The sequence below is a fragment of the Schistocerca gregaria genome, unplaced genomic scaffold (assembly GCF_023897955.1).
Source record: "Schistocerca gregaria isolate iqSchGreg1 unplaced genomic scaffold, iqSchGreg1.2 ptg000459l, whole genome shotgun sequence".
NCBI lineage: Eukaryota > Metazoa > Arthropoda > Insecta > Orthoptera > Acrididae > Schistocerca > Schistocerca gregaria.
This window is the reverse complement of record NW_026061877.1, coordinates 816359-828395: the sequence shown is the minus strand read 5'-3', so window position 1 is coordinate 828395 and position 12037 is coordinate 816359. Positions and strand designations below refer to the sequence as shown.

The 12037-nt window shown below is 41.1% G+C and overlaps 1 non-coding gene across 1 annotated transcript; it reads right to left on the bottom strand.

Moving 5' to 3' along the window:
• Positions 1-9401: 9401 nt before the first annotated feature.
• Positions 9402-9476, bottom strand: Trnat-ugu (transfer RNA threonine (anticodon UGU)). The gene has a single exon. It is a non-coding gene; the product is annotated as a tRNA-Thr (tRNA).
• Between the last annotated feature and the right edge of the window lie 2561 nt (positions 9477-12037).

Sequence of the window (12037 nt, the reverse complement as noted above, 5' to 3'; positions counted from 1 at the left end):
TCTCTCCTGCAGAGTCTTCCACTGGAGGTTATCTATTATCTCCGTAACGCTTTCGCGATTACTAAATGATCCTGCAACGAAGCGCGCTGCTCTCCGTTGGATCTTCTCTATCTCTTCTATCAACCTTATCTGGTGCGGATCCCACACTGCAGAGCAGTATTCAAGCAGTGGGCGAACAAGCGTACTGTAACCTACTTCCTTTGTTGTCGGATTGCATTTCCTTTGGATTCTTCCAATGAATCTCAGTCTGGCATCTGCTTTACCGACGATCAACTTTATATGATCATTCCATTTTAAATCACTCCTAATGCGTACTCCCAGATAATTTATGGAATTAACTGCTTCCAGTTGCTGACCTGCTATTTTGTAGCTAAATGATAAGGGACCTATCTTTCTATATATTCGCATCACATTACACTTGTCTACATTGAAATTCTATTGCCATTCCGTGCACAATGGGTCAATTCGCTGCTGATCCTCCTGCATATCAGTACAATTTTCCATTGTTGCAACCGCTCGATACACCACAACATCATCTGCAAAAAGCCTCAAAGACTTTCCGATGTCATCCACCAGGTCATTTATGAATATTGTGAATAGCAACGGTCCTATGACACTCCCCTGCGGCACACCTGAAATTACTCTTACTTCGGAAGACTTCTCTCCATTGAGAATGACATGCTGCGTTCTGTTATCTAGGAACTCCACGATCCAAGCACACAGCTGATCTGATAGTCCGTATGCTCTTACTTTGTTCATTAAACGACTGTGGGGAACTGTGTCAAACGCCTTGCGGAAGTCAAGAAACACGGCATCTACCTGTGAACCCGTGTCCAAGGCCCTCTGAGTCTCGTGGACGAATAGCGCGAGCTGGGTTTCACACGGCCGTCTTTTTCGAAACCCATGCTGATTCCTACAGAGTAGATTTCTAGTCTCCAGAAAAGACACTACACTCGAACATAATACGTGTTCCAAAATTCTACAACTGATCGACGTTAGAGATATAGGTCTATAGTTCTGCACATCTGTTCGACGTCCCTTCTTGAAAACGGGGATGACCTGTGCCCTTTTCCAATCCTTTGGAACGCTTCGCTATTCTAGAGACCTACGGTACACCGCTGCAAGAAGGGGGGCAAGTTCCTTCGCGTACTCTGTGTAAAATCGAACTGGTATCCCATTAGGACCAGAGGGCTTTCCTCTTTTGAGCGATTTTAATTGTTTCTCTATCCCTCTGTCGTCTATTTCGATATTTACCATTTTGTCAACTGTGCGACTTCAAGAGAAGGAAGCACAGTGCAGTCTTCCTCTGTGAAACAGCTTTGGAAGAAGACATTTAGTATTTCGGCCATTAGTCTGTCATCCTCTGTTTCAGTACCATTTTAGTCACAGAGTGTCTGGACATTTTGTTTTGATCCACCTACCGCTTTGACATAGGACCAAAATTTCTTAGGATTTTCTGCAGAGTCAGTACATACAACTTTACCTTCGAATTCATTGAAAGCCTCTCTCATAGCCCTCCTCACACTACATTTCGCTTCGCGTAATTTTTGTTTGTCTGCAAGGCTTTGGCTATGTTTATGTTTGCTGGTAAGTTCCCTTTGCTTCCGCAGCAGTTTTCTAATTTGGTTGTTGTACCAAGGTGGCTCTTTTCCATTTCTTAAGTTCTTGCTTGGTACATACTCATCTAACGCATATTGTACGATGGTTTTGAACTTTGTCCACTGATCCTCAACACTATCTGTACTTGAGACAAAACTTTTGTGTTGAGCCGTCAGGTACTCTGTAATCTGCTTTTTGTCACTTTTGCTAAACAGAAAAATCTTATTACCTTTTTTAATATTTCTATTTACGGCTGAAATCGTCGATGCAGTAACCGCTTTATGATCGCTGATTCCCTGTTCTGCATTAACTGATTCAAATATTTCGGGTCTGTTTGTCACCAGAAGGTCTAATATATTATCGCCACGAGTCGGTTCTCTGTTTAACTGCTCAAGGTAGTTTTCAGATAAAGCACTTAAAAATATTTCACTGGATTCTTTGTCCCTGCCACCCGTTATGAACGTTTGAGTCTCCCAGTCTATATCCAGCTAATTAAAATCTCCACCCAGAACTATAACATGGTGGGGAAATCTACTCGAAATATTTTCCAAATTATTCTTCTGGTGTTGAGCCACAACAGCTGCTGAGCCTGGGGCCTATAGAGACATCCAAGTACCATGTCTGAGCCTGCTTTAACCGTGACCTTCACCCAAATCATTTCACAATTAGAATCTCCGTCAATTTCCTTCGATACTATTGCACTTCTTATCGCTATAAACACACCTCCCCCTTTACTGTCCAGCCTTTCTCTGCGATAAACATTCTAATCTGAGTTTAGGATTTCATTACTGTTTACATGTGGTTTCAGCCAACTTTCTGTCCCTAGTACTATATGGGCGTTGTGACCGTTTATTAATGAGAGCAATTCTGGGACCTTTCTATAGACGCTCCTGCACTTTACTATTAGCACATTAATATTGTTATTCCCTGTTGCATTTTGCCTACTCCTGCCTTGCCGCGTCTCAGGAGGCGTCTTGTCGGGCCTAGGGAGGGAATTCTCTAACCTAAAAAAAAAAAAAACCACATGTGCACTCCACACGTACTCCGCTACCCTTGTAGCCGCTTCCGGCGTGTAGTGCACGGCTGACCTATTCAGGGGGACCCTACATTTCTCCACCCCATTGCGGAGGTCGAGAAATTTGCACCCCAGCTCTCCGCAGAATCGTCTGAGCCTCGTTTAAGCCTTCCACTCGGCTCCAAACCAGAGGACCGCGATCGGTTCTAGGAACGATACTACAAATAGTCAGCTCTGATTCCACCCCGCGAGCGAGGCTTTCTGCATTCACCAACTCCGCCAACCGCCTGTAGGAACTGAGGATGACCTCTGAACCCAGACAGCAGGAGTCATTGGTGCCGACATCAGCAACAATTTGCAGTGCTCTCTATCGCCGCCGGTAGGGCCCCCTCCACATCTCGGATGAGACCCCCCGGCAAGCAGACAGAGTGAACACTGGCCTTCTTCCCCGACCTTTCCGCTATTTCCCTAAGGGGCTCCATCACCAGCCTAACGTTGGAGCTCCCAATAACTAATAAACCCCTCCCCCCGTGTGCCTGCTTGGACCTTGCTGAAGGAGCAGCCACATGTCCATTCACAGGCAGAGCGGGCGATGCCACACGGCCAGCCTCAACATTGACCCTCCGCCTCGTGCGCCGCGAACGCCGCTGAACCCACCACTCCTCTTGGGGAGAGGGTGGCCCAACCGCGCCCGGTACCCGCGAAGATGTCTCGACAGCAGGGACAGTGGGTGAAGCGTCTAACACCTGGGGTGCACCATGTGACGCACCAGACTCCCCACTGCCGCTACACTCCGGGGCAGCAGCCTGAAGACGGCTGACCGCGGCCATCAACACGCTCAGCTGTTCGCGAAGAGTGGCCAGCGTCCGTACACATAAGTCACACATCCTATCCATCCTAAGGAATCAATTTACTGAAGAGACTTAATCAACTTTTAAGTAGACTGCTAATTCATTAAGGGCGGCTGATTACTGACTAAACTGTGATTGCTAACCACTTCTTGTAGAAAACAATGAAAATAGCACTACCTGTCTCTGGATTGCATTCGAAACAAACACTAGCACTACTGGCACTATGGCTGACTACAAGGACTCTCTCTGACTGTATTCAAAACAAACACGAAATCTATGTAACTCTATTACTAGCACTCGACAATCAAAGCTTCCTAAAAGCAAAAACACACGGAAGAAGAAGTGACAAGTAAGAAAAATACAGTTAATACTTAAATTAAGGTAGCTCGCTGAACAGCAGACGTGAAGCAGACGGCGGTTAGGGCGACACATGAACTTACAACATAAAAGTAATAAGAGATAAAAATACATATTCATGAACCTGAGAGAAAATCAGTGGATAAGTTTAAGCAAACGCTATCAGCAGTACAATGAGAATCAGCTTAATTTTTCAATTAACTCCTCGACAGAATAGAAGGAGTGACCCATGAGGAATCACTCCAGTTTCGATTTGAAAGCGCGTGGATTACTGCTAAGATTTTTGAATTCGAGTGGCAGCTAATTGAAAATGGATGCAGCAGTATACTGCACACATTTTTGCACAAGAGTTAAGGAAGTCCGATCCAAATGGAGGTTTGATTTCTCCCGAGTATTAACCGAGTGAAAGCTACTTATTGTTGGAAATAAACTAATATTGGTAACAAGAAACGACAGTAAGGAATATACATATTGAGAGGCCAACGTCAAAATACCCAGACTCCCTGAACAGAGGTCGACAAGAGTTTCATGAACTCACACCACTTTTTGCCCGAACCTCCAGTTTCTGAGCCAAAAATATCCTTCTAGAATGGGAAGAGTTACCCAAAAACATAATACCATGCGACATAAGTGAATGGAAATAAGCAAAGTAGACTAATTTACTTGTCGAAGTATCACTCACTGTCTGTACCGTTTGAATAGTGAAAATGGCAGTATTAAGTCTTTGAACAAGATCCTGAAAGTGGGCTTTCCACAACACCTTACTATTTATTTGAACACCTAGGAATTTGAACCGTTCAGTTTCACTAATCATATGCCCATGCTGTGAGATTAAAACGTCAGGTTTTGTTGAATTGTGTGTTAGAAACTGTAAAAACTGAATCTTACTGTGATTTAACGTTAGTTTATTTTCTACAAGCCATGGACTGAGGTCATGTACTGCACTACTTGAAACGGAGTCAATGTTGCACAGAACATCCTTTACTACCAAGCTAGTGTCATCAGCAAACAGATATATTTTAGAGTTACCCGTAGTACTTGAGGGCATATCATTTATATAAATAAGGAACTGGAGCGGCCCCAACACTGATGCCGGAGGAACCCCCTCCCCTTGTCAGAACACCACTCAGATCCGCCATCACACAGTATTACTTTCCCCCATTCCTGTAGATTGTTCCCTAATGCTCTTCCTGAAACTCTCTAAAACTTCTGATTCTGTCAGTTCTTTCAGGTCCCATCTCCTTAAATTCCCACCTTTTTCCAGTTTCTTCAGTTTTAATCTACAGTTCATAATCAATATATTGTGATCAGAGTCCACATTTGCCCCTGGACATGTCATACAATTTAAAATTTGGTTCCTAAATCTCTGTCTTACCATTATATAATCTATATGAAATATTGCAGTATCTCCAGGTCTCTTTCACGTAAACAACCTTCTTTCATGATTTTTGAACCAAGTGTTAGCTATGATTAAGTTATGCTCTGGGCAAAAGCCTACCAGGCGGCTTCCTCTTTCATTTTTTACCCCCATTTCATATTCACCTACTACGTTTCCTTTTCTTCCATTTCCTACTGTCGAATTCCAGTCACCCATTAATATTAAATTTTCATCTCCTATCACTATCTGAATGATTTCTTTTATCTCATCACACATTCCATCAATTTCTTCATCATCTGAGGACTACTTTTACGACTTTGGTAGGCGTGGGATTCGTGGCTATCTTGGCCACAACAATGCATTCACTATGCTGTTTGTAGTAGCTTACCCGCATTCCTATTTTTATTAATTATTAGACCTACTCATGCATTAGCTTCATATTAGCCTTCCTAATACTTAAATCTATATTCGATGTTAACAATGACGCCGGTGGATGGACTATCACGAAATTACTGACCGTCGAGAAAGTCACAAATATAACCGACAAGCTAATGGGCCCTTCACAGGAAAACGTTTTTCGCCGGAAAACGGGAAAACTGAAACCCAGCAAATGAGTAAAAAAATGTATATTCACTGACAAAAAAAAATAGTGTACGCACACAACTTACACAACAATAGTCTGGGATTACTCTATTACCTAACACAGTTTTTGTGATTGTATCTTGCAGCTTTAGTTATTTTTAATTAAAAGAGGCTTTAAAAGGACAGAAAGAACGTGTTGGCCTACGCTACAGATCGTTCTGTTAGCACAGTCTTTACTTTGTAATCACTTTCGTTGACTTCGGCAACTCTCAACTAAAATCTCCAACCTAACCGAGACAATGTGCTACGATACAGCCGAGATCATGACAAGAGAATGGGCTACATCACACTCGAAGTAAATTTATATAGGTAAGGATCCCCATGACCTGTGTACGTCTATTATAAAAAATCTCCAAGCCACTCTCCTCAAATAGATCGCAATCTTCTCTTGACCTTCAACTGTTACTATTTCAGAATTAAAAACTAGATTCAAAAAAAATTTGGCTACCAGTCACAAAACTAGAAAAATAAAAATAATAAAAATTGAGAACGTGAAACATGTTAGCAATAACCATAAACAGGAGATTTTACAGAAAATAAAATTGAGAAAGGAAATCATTAATATTATCGACCGTTTAGGAACTCTAGGCTACGAAAGGGATGAAACCACATATCGAATAACTGGTGGAAGAGTTAGTGTCTTTTAAGATTAAATCCAAACAAGAATTAGAAAAAAATATATCGAAGCAAGGCCTCTATTACGAGAAATAGCTAAATCTCGAGACAAATTGTGTCCTTCTGTATTAGATGAAATGTTTTGGGCCCTAGTACGGATGAAACAGTATCTGCAGTATGAACAGGAACTTCGGACATGTATTTCATATTTCATCCAAGCCTGCAGTCTATAAATATTTAAACAAAATACTAAAACAAAATACGACTACAGGGGAATTACTTACGAAGTAGTTCTTGGTAAAGAAACACAGGACACTATTAAGTATGTAGGCTTAATACGAACTACAAGTGTGTTTATAAATCGCTATAGTTGCCTTGGACTAACGACGAGCGAATATCATTACAACCTGTACGCTTTTCAAAGCTGTTATCCATGAAAAAGCTAAACGACGTATCGTGAACAAAATACAATTTAACACCGAAACAATGATATTAACATACAATGGGCACAGACTTTAGTCAATGGGCACTGTTGAAAATTCGTGCCAGACCAGGATTAGCAACCGAGTCCCCTGGTTATTAGGGAGAGGCAATGATCACTGTGTCCGAATTACGCAGTGGTCAACATAATAGCACAAACTGCCCGAGCATGCCGTTCGTTAGATCCAAATTCTCAATTTATCCATAGACTGCTAATGCACTGCTCCTTGAACATAATCCTCCTCCCCTTAATTATACAGTACATGGCCAAAAAAAACAAACTTGGCCTTACAAACATTGCAGACGTCGTCTATGTAACACACGTCAAACTTCAAAGAATTTACCAATTCGTTGCATGGTTTACTATAGACCACAAATCAAGTAACGTAAAAAAAGCACTGCGTCTATTGAGATCATGATTCAGAGTTAAAAAAAACTAATAAGTTGCCTACATATTACAGTTGCTGCCGAAAGAGGAGAACCATTATTTTCCCACAAAAGGAAATATAGTTAAAATTACGCTTCTATTTCGGTTAGTTTATGCTGTTACTAAAATTTGCAGTGAAAGTTACATAGTGGACTCTACCCTCCCCCCACCAGAAACGTAGTTATCGTGGCTGTTGTGAGACACTTGTACACAGTTAGAGAAAGTGTGTTAAATGTGGCGCGTACGGAAACACTAGGCTATGCTACAGGGCAATCTGCTTGCACAACGTTTAGTCGGCATTCATAATCGTTGGCGTAAACAACTCTCAATCAAATTACCACCTTCCAACCTAACTTAGATCTCGGGCTACACTACCAATCGGCCTGTCATCACAACCAAAAATTCATTGAGGGGGGTGGGGGGATTTCCTGTATCTCTCTCTGTAATGTATCTCTAGGCAAAACTGCCAGTTTTGTCAGACTCAACTGCAAGATTTACCAATGGTAAACACTTTTGAGACGGCTCGTAATTTTAGAATAGTCCTCTTCGTCTTACTTGGCATAAATTGTTCGCTGGCGTCCCAGCAGCTAGCTCCCTCAGTGTCTGCTTCTGCCATCGCACCACGCTAGTCCGCTGTTGTCCTAGCAGACCGAACGCACCGCAAATCCGACACCTTCGGAACCACTCACTGGCCAGTTAGCAACTGAGCGGAACACTGTTTACATCGTGAAAGGAAAACTATGCAAAGATGTACACTTAAATGGCACGACTGAGTAGCACACACACAGTAATATCTGGGGAATGTCCTTCGACACGCGCAGAACGAAAGTCTTCTCGCGAACGTACAGCGTCTCTGAAAAAAAATCTCGTGACTATATTCCGGCGTTACGGCCAGGTTCTCATACAAATGAGCAAAAAAGGGTACATTTGAAATTTTTTTTTTGAGACAATGAAAATACATTCGAAGGATCTGTTTGGGAATTACGAGTGATAATACTATGAGCTTAATTTTAGATTTTCAATAAAAAATGGCGCCCGTAATTATGATTTGATCAAGGGTCTGCGAGACTGGAGTACGCAGAGTGCGTGCAGTGTGCCACGTCAGATGTTACCTGAATTCAAAAATGGGTAACATCAGTTGATACTACATTATTTCTCTGAATTTGAAAATGGATAACATCAGTCGATAATACATAAAATTTATGGGAGCACTTACCTAACCGCAATGAAACAACCTTAAATTTAACGATACAGTGCTAATTCGAACTTTGAGTTCGATTTTTGGGGGTTTGTTTCACTCCTTATGCCTACACAAAAATTAGTTAATATTAACAAATGTCATATTATAGCTATAAGTTCCTAAGAAAAGTGTTTACATTTAGGGGTCAGAGGTAGAAGTTAAGAGATCGAACCACTTTTAATTTATGCTGCATGCCGTTCTGAGAAAATCGTTACTCGAAAAAAAAGTGTTCAAAGTTTAGGGAAAACATTTAGTTATATTATTACTTCGATTTGCATGAACTGAGTGTTACATATATATTTTTAATGTCGCTGAAAACGAATCTGGAGTCAGATTTTCAATATTCAAAACAGCTAATCCAATACGGAGGGCAAACGATTATGTTTTGACCAATTTTTACCAAAAATGTATTTTCGTTATTTACGTTTAGTCTGCAATTCAAAGAGTATTTATCAACCCTTCCTCTAGCTCTGATTGTTCCTAGACAGCAACTTCCTGTTCTTCTTGGCAGGAAAAGCCGATCTGTCTAAGGTGGATATGCAGCACTCGGCAGCCTGCACTTGATATTCGCCCGTATTTTCGGTGAGTATGTTTGCATGCATTCTGCAGTATGAATCCTTTTGAGCACGTGCGACACGGGACGAGTTATCATCTACATCTTTATGGAAACCCTGCAAAACACATTTAAGTGCCTGGTAAAGGGTTCATCGAATCACCTTCACAACTGATAATTAATTGAAACCCTCAGCTGCCGACAGGTGTTGTTGATATACTTCGATGGGGACAGCTGAAAAGTGTGCCCCTACTGGGACTCGAACCCAGAATCTCCTGCTTACAAGGCAGACGCTCAATCCATCTGAGCTATCGAGGGCACAAATGAACAGCACGACTGCAGGAATTTATCCCTCGCACGCTTCCCGTGAGACTCACATCCCCAACCGTCCACAATACGATTACGTAATGTACTTAATAGGTATTTGTCCATCCACTCATTACTGGCTCACACTAAGGTGACGATTACCGTAAGAGTTCCGGCAGCCTGTGCGCATTCGCACAGACGAAGGTCAATGGCTGGGAAACGTTTAACCATAGATATGAAGATAGTAACTGTTCTCGAAAGAACAGGCGCCACTGACGACCGTACAGCTCTTCTAGAACACATGATAGACCGGCCGATGTGGCCGAGCGGTTGTAGGCACTTCAGTCGGGAGCCACGCGAACGCTACGGTCGCAGGTTCAAATCCTGCCTCGAGCATGGATGTGTGTGATGTCCTTAGGTTAGTTAGGTTTAAGTCGTTCTAAGTTCTAGGAAACTGATGACCTCAGATCTTAAGTCCCAAAGTGCTCAGAGCCATTTGAACCATCAGTCCGTATGTTTGCACACTACTTACAGTAACTTATGCTAAGGACAACACACACACAACCATGCCCGAAGGAGGACTCGAACCTCCAACGGGGGGAGCCGCGCGAACCGTGACAAGGCGTTGGAGACATGGCGGGTACCCCGCGCGGCTCATGGCAGCCATGTCACTGCTTCAAACAATGGGCTGTAGAAACTTTTGTAAAGCACGGATTAAAAAAATAAAAACCTTTCCGTTCCAAGGGTCTAGACAAGTACACCTTTAAAAATTGCAACTACAAAGAAATTGAATTTTCGAACGTTTTGAATGAGAACCTGTCCTTATGGAACACCGTTGATCAAATGTCACAGGGATTATATACTCAGGTTTCACAGGTGGATTAACGCTTTCTGATCAATATCCGAAATGATCAGGGCTTAAAACTTTGAAGAGTTAAATTTCAAGGGCCGTTCTCTTGTATGCAAATAGTTTCACAGTAGAAATTTCTCTAGTTTTATTTATTTATTTATTTTTCTGTAGGTAAAGAAGGATAGCATTGTGAGGAGGGGGAAGGGGGGGGGGAAGGAATCTTGCATCTCCCACCTTGGAATTCTCAGTACAGAATCTTTATTCATTACGAGATTCTCAGCCACTTGCAGAAGTGATTTTGCGTGATTCTGCAAAACTTTTCCTTTAGCCAATCGTAGCAACTATAGGATTCCGTTCCTGCTGCATGACATGTCTCGGAACTTAAACTGACCAACTCATTTGCATAAAGAGCTAGCTTATCATCCGCTTCTTTACTTGCGTAGACCGTTCATGGTCTGCAAAGAATTTTTTCTTTAATCGTTTTTTTATGTCTTTTATAAACTGCAACACTTTCTAAACTTTCTAAACTTAACGCCGTTGAAGCATGGTCTTTTACAGAATGACCAAAAAGCAATGCTGACAGCTGGAGTCCAAGGTTTTTGTTAATCAAGCCGTTTTGTATTCTTGTGGTGATATCTCCGTAGAGTCTTTCATTCCCTAACGCATATTTCTTTATATCTAATTGAGAAGTGAAATACCGGTTTTCATAGATGCAGATTAAAAATATTTTAATATAACGCAATAAATATTTCATTAAAATTTTCATCCCCTTATGCTCGAAGTTCCAAAACCAGAAAAACACGTAGTTTTTAAAAATTGTAACACATTAGCCGAATATGAATTGTCTGATATATTTAGTAATGCTTTCATAATGAACCTTTTTCTGAAACATCTCACACCCTTTATGGGTTGGGTTTTCAAAAACAGTTAAACACGTATTCTTCTATTTAGAACCGAGGAGTCAAATTCAAATCTTCATCCATTTAATTCTAAAAATGCTTTCATAGTGAAATATTTCATAAAACTTTTCATCCCCTATTTCACTCTATTAGTCAGATAAATTTCCAAAAGCCACGAAACACATTTTTTTAACATCCAACCGAAATGTCAAGTACCTATTTTCATAGATGTAGCTATAAAAAGGCTTCAGTAGTTCTTTAATAATGATTTATTTTCAAAAAACCTTCACTAATTATTTTATCCCCCATTGGAAGAATTTCGGAAAATGCTAAAATCCTGTTTCTTTTTTGTTTTTTGTCTGAGACACCAAATGTCAATTTTCGTAGTTTTGTAGTTATAGCTTCAATAGCGACATAGGGACATATTTAAAAAAAAAAAAACTTTCAACCCATATTTCACCTCCTTAGGGGTGAAATTTCGAACAATCTCTTCTTAAATGACGCTTTCAGCGTAAGATTTACACCTTCCACAAATTTCAAGTCCGTATACTTTGCAGGTTGGGCTGGAAGGCTATGGGTCAGTGAAACCTGTGCCCCTATTGCACCTTCTTGGAGGTTGTAGTTCCAAAAACAGTGAAACACGTATTTTTCAATAAGACAATTTTCATAGATTTTGCTTTAAAAATTCCTTCGCACTGAAATACTTTCATAAAACATTACATCCTATATTCCACCCGTCTTAATGGTTGAATGTATCAAAAACAGGTTTTCATATATTTCATGAAACATTTCATCCTCTATGAAATGGGGTATGGTAGTGACACA